The sequence below is a fragment of the Conger conger genome, chromosome 15, assembly GCF_963514075.1.
Source record: "Conger conger chromosome 15, fConCon1.1, whole genome shotgun sequence".
NCBI lineage: Eukaryota > Metazoa > Chordata > Actinopteri > Anguilliformes > Congridae > Conger > Conger conger.
In genome coordinates, this window is record NC_083774.1 from 34,149,556 (window position 1) to 34,154,555 (window position 5,000).

The 5,000-nt window shown below is 43.6% G+C and overlaps 5 non-coding genes across 5 annotated transcripts; all 5 read right to left on the bottom strand.

Annotated features, from left to right (window-relative positions):
- Positions 1–85: 85 nt before the first annotated feature.
- trnal-cag (transfer RNA leucine (anticodon CAG)) lies at positions 86–168 on the bottom strand. Its single transcript has one exon. It is a non-coding gene; the product is annotated as a tRNA-Leu (tRNA).
- Positions 169–1,392: 1,224 nt separating this feature from the next.
- trnal-cag (transfer RNA leucine (anticodon CAG)) lies at positions 1,393–1,475 on the bottom strand. The gene has a single exon. It is a non-coding gene; the product is annotated as a tRNA-Leu (tRNA).
- A 1,224-nt stretch (positions 1,476–2,699) lies between these two features.
- Positions 2,700–2,782, bottom strand: trnal-cag (transfer RNA leucine (anticodon CAG)). Its single transcript has one exon. It is a non-coding gene; the product is annotated as a tRNA-Leu (tRNA).
- A 1,039-nt stretch (positions 2,783–3,821) lies between these two features.
- Positions 3,822–3,903, bottom strand: trnas-aga (transfer RNA serine (anticodon AGA)). Its single transcript has one exon. It is a non-coding gene; the product is annotated as a tRNA-Ser (tRNA).
- A 103-nt stretch (positions 3,904–4,006) lies between these two features.
- On the bottom strand, positions 4,007–4,089 carry trnal-cag (transfer RNA leucine (anticodon CAG)). Its single transcript has one exon. It is a non-coding gene; the product is annotated as a tRNA-Leu (tRNA).
- Positions 4,090–5,000: the final 911 nt, after the last annotated feature.

Below are 5,000 nucleotides of genomic sequence, written 5' to 3' on the forward strand. Positions count from 1 at the left end.
CGGCTGTGCTAGAAAAGTTCATCTTCACAAGCACGTGCAGAAACACAACTGAATGCATCTGCTGATGGAAAAGAGCTCCATGGACTGTCAGAAGTGGGATTCGAACCCACGCCTCCAGAAGAGACTGCGACCTGAACGCAGCGCCTTAGACCGCTCGGCCATCCTGACAGGATAGAGGCAGTTTTTTCGGAAGTTTCTTCAGAAGAACCCTGACATTGGCTGCTAATATCAATTACAATGAAAACATTTGACTCATCACCAGAAGGACTTGAACTCAGAGGCTCCCATAGATTTCTACTCAGTGCCTTAAAGAGGCATTGCAGTGTAAATTGTTATTTCATTTGTAGAAGCGTAGCTGTCCTCCCACTGAAAATGAGCTCTCAGCCATCTCTCTGCCTTTTGCGAGTGCAGAGATGTAACCCCAAACTACTGTGGTGTGCCAAATTGTAAGGGTTTACCCAAACTACGGTTTGAATAAGTGCCAATCTTGACGTTTAATATACTGAAATTTCATACCTTGCCATTTTTTACAGAATCCAATTTCCTGTCCCTGTACCCCCATAGAGACTGGCTGAGATTCTCAAGTACTTATCAAATGTATTTAGTAATAGGACATTACTTCAGTTGGATCAATTTGTGCAGTTAACCTACGGTTGAGGACACCAAAATGCACTTTAAATGCCATTGACATATTTATTAGTGGCAGGAGAAATATTCCAATTGTTACTGGCAGAAATATGTCGACAGTAGCCTTCAGGTAGCTATAAAATGCATGTATGCGAGATATAGCAGACTGGTAGCAATTTGATGCAGGAACATAGCAATGCTTTTGTCATATGTTGTGATAGATCATGGCATATTGAAGGAGTAGCAAAATGTACCTAGAAAGCTGATGTTACCAAACTTGAGCTTGTGTGCTTAACAGAGAGTATCATTCGGCTCCCAACTTGAATTGCAAGGAAAACACACGGGCCGTAATGGGCAGGATTCAAAACTTTCCGTTGAGACCCCAATGAATTTCTAGGGTTAGGTTAGTGAGAAGTACTTTCTTTCCCAAGTTAGGGTTCGGGTTCGCATCACAGAGGCTCATTTCGATGAAGCCTCGCAGAGACTGGGTGAGATTCTCAAGTACTTATCAAATGTAGTTAGTAACAGGAGACGCAGAACAATCTGCTGCCAACATGAATTGCCATGAAAACACACTGGACGTAACCGGCAGGATTCGAACCTGAGCGGGGAGACCCCAATGGATTTCTAGTCCATCGCCTTAACCACTCGGCCACGATTACCTGGCTGCCTGCTCACGGCGGCTGTGCTTGAAAAGTTCATCTTCACAAGCACGTGCAGAAACACAACTGAATGCATCTGCTGATGGAAAAGAGCCCCATGGACTGTCAGAAGTGGGATTCGAACCCACGCCTCCAGAAGAGACTGCGACCTGAACGCAGCGCCTTAGACCGCTCGGCCATCCTGACAGGATAGAAGCAGTTTTTTCGGAAGTTTCTTCAGAAGAACCCTGACATTGGCTGCTAATATCAATTACAATGAAAACATTTGACTCATCACCAGAAGGACTTGAACTCAGAGGCTCCCATAGATTTCTACTCAGTGCCTTAAAGAGGCATTGCAGTGTAAATTGTTATTTCATTTGTAGAAGCGTAGCTGTCCTCCCACTGAAAATGAGCTCTCAGCCATCTCTCTGCCTTTTGCGAGTGCAGAGATGTAACCCCAAACTACTGTGGTGTGCCAAATTGTAAGGGTTTACCCAAACTACGGTTTGAATAAGTGCCAATCTTGACATTTAATATACTGAAATTTCATACCTTGCCATTTTTTACAGAATCCAATTTCCTGTCCCTGTACCCCCATAGAGACTGGCTGAGATTCTCAAGTACTTATCAAATGTATTTAGTAATAGGACATTACTTCAGTTGGATCAATTTGTGCAGTTAACCTACGGTTGAGGACACCAAAATGCACTTTAAATGCCATTGACATATTTATTAGTGGCAGGAAAAATATTCCAATTGTTACTGGCAGAAATATGTCGACAGTAGCCTTCAGGTAGCTATAAAATGCATGTATGCGAGATATAGCAGACTGGTAGCAATTTGATGCAGGAACATAGCAATGCTTTTGTCATATGTTGTGATAGATCATGGCATATTGAAGGAGTAGCAAAATGTACCTAGAAAGCTGATGTTACCAAACTTGAGCTTGTGTGCTTAACAGAGAGTATCTTTCGGCTCCCAACTTGAATTGCAAGGAAAACACACGGGCCGTAATGGGCAGGATTCAAAACTTTCCGTTGAGACCCCAATGAATTTCTAGGGTTAGGTTAGTGAGGAGTACTTTCTTTCCCAAGTTAGGGTTCGGGTTCGCATCACAGAGGCTCATTTCGATGAAGCCTCGCAGAGACTGGGTGAGATTCTCAAGTACTTATCAAATGTAGTTAGTAACAGGAGACGCAGAACAATCTGCTGCCAACATGAATTGCCACGAAAACACACTGGACGTAATCGGCAGGATACAAACCTGCGCGGGGAGACCCCAATGGATTTCTAGTCCATCGCCTTAACCACTCGGCCACGATTACCTGGCTGCCTGCTCACGGCGGCTGTGCTTGAAAAGTTCATCTTCACAAGCACGTGCAGAAACACAACTGAATGCATCTGCTGATGGAAAAGAGCCCCATGGACTGTCAGAAGTGGGATTCGAACCCACGCCTCCAGAAGAGACTGCGACCTGAACGCAGCGCCTTAGACCGCTCGGCCATCCTGACAGGATAGAGGCAGTTTTTTCGGAAGTTTCTTCAGAAGAACCCTGACATTGGCTGCTAATATCAATTACAATGAAAACATTTGACTCATCACCAGAAGGACTTGAACTCAGAGGCTCCCATAGATTTCTACTCAGTGCCTTAAAGAGGCATTGCAGTGTAAATTGTTATTTCATTTGTAGAAGCGTAGCTGTCCTCCCACTGAAAATGAGCTCTCAGCCATCTCTCTGCCTTTTGCGAGTGCAGAGATGTAACCCCAAACTACTGTGGTGTGCCAAATTGTAAGGGTTTACCCAAACTACGGTTTGAATAAGTGCCAATCTTGACGTTTAATATACTGAAATTTCATACCTTGCCATTTTTTACAGAATCCAATTTCCTGTCCCTGTACCCCCATAGAGACTGGCTGAGATTCTCAAGTACTTATCAAATGTATTTAGTAATAGGACATTACTTCAGTTGGATCAATTTGTGCAGTTAACCTACTGTTGAGGACACCAAAATGCACTTTAAATGCCATTGACATATTTATTAGTGGCAGGAGAAATATTCCAATTGTTACTGGCAGAAATATGTCGACAGTAGCCTTCAGGTAGCTATAAAATGCATGTATGCGAGATATAGCAGACTGGTAGCAATTTGATGCAGGAACATGGCAATGCTTTTGTCATATGTTGTGATAGATCATGGCATATTGAAGGAGTAGCAAAATGTACCTAGAAAGCTGATGTTACCAAAATTGAGCTTGTGTGCTTAACAGAGAGTATCTTTCGGCTCCCAACTTGAATTGCAAGGAAAACACACGGGCCGTAATGGGCAGGATTCAAAACTTTCCGTTGAGACCCCAATGAATTTCTAGGGTTAGGTTAGTGAGAAGTACTTTCTTTCCCAAGTTAGGGTTCGGGTTCGCATCACAGAGGCTCATTTCGATGAAGCCTCGCAGAGACTGGGTGAGATTCTCAAGTACTTATCAAATGTAGTTAGTAACAGGAGACGCAGAACAATCTGCTGCCAACATGAATTGCCACGAAAACACACTGGACGTAATCGGCAGGATTCGAACCTGCGCGGGGAGACCCCAATGGATTTCTAGTCCATCGCCTTAACCACTCGGCCACGATTACCTGGCTGCCTGCTCACGGCGGCTGTGCTAGAAAAGTTCATCTTCACAAGCACGTGCAGAAACACAACTGAATGCATCTGCTGATGGAAAAGAGCCCCATGGACTGTCAGAAGTGGGATTCGAACCCACGCCTCCAGAAGAGACTGCGACCTGAACGCAGCGCCTTAGACCGCTCGGCCATCCTGACAGGATAGAGGCAGTTTTTTCGGAAGTTTCTTCAGAAGAACCCTGACATTGGCTGCTAATATCAATTACAATGAAAACATTTGACTCATCACCAGAAGAACTTGAACTCAGAGGCTCCCATAGATTTCTACTCAGTGCCTTAAAGAGGCATTGCAGTGTAAATTGTTATTTCATTTGTAGAAGCGTAGCTGTCCTCCCACTGAAAATGAGCTCTCAGCCATCTCTCTGCCTTTTGCGAGTGCAGAGCTGTAACCCCAAACTACTGTGGTGTGCCAAATTGTAAGGGTTTACCCAAACGACGGTTTGAATAAGTGCCAATCTTGACATTTAATATACTGAAATTTCATACCTTGCCATTTTTTACAGAATCCAATTTCCTGTCCCTGTACCCCCATAGAGACTGGCTGAGATTCTCAAGTACTTATCAAATGTATTTAGTAATAGGACATTACTTCAGTTGGATCAATTTGTGCAGTTAACCTACTGTTGAGGACACCAAAATGCACTTTAAATGCCATTGACATATTTATTAGTGGCAGGAAAAATATTCCAATTGTTACTGACAGAAATATGTCGACAGTAGCCTTCAGGTAGCTATAAAATGCATGTATGCGAGATGTAGCAGACTGGTTGCAATTTGATGCAGGAACATAGCAATGCTTTTGTCATATGTTGTGATAGATCATGGCATATTGAAGGAGTAGCAAAATGTACCTAGAAAGCTGATGTTACCAAACTTGAGCTTGTGTGCTTAACAGAGAGTATCTTTCGGCTCCCAACTTGAATTGCAAGGAAAACACACGGGCCGTAATGGGCAGGATTCAAAACTTTCCGTTGAGACCCCAATGAATTTCTAGGGTTAGGTTAGTGAGAAGTACTTTCTTTCCCAAGTTAGGGTTCGGGTTCGCATCA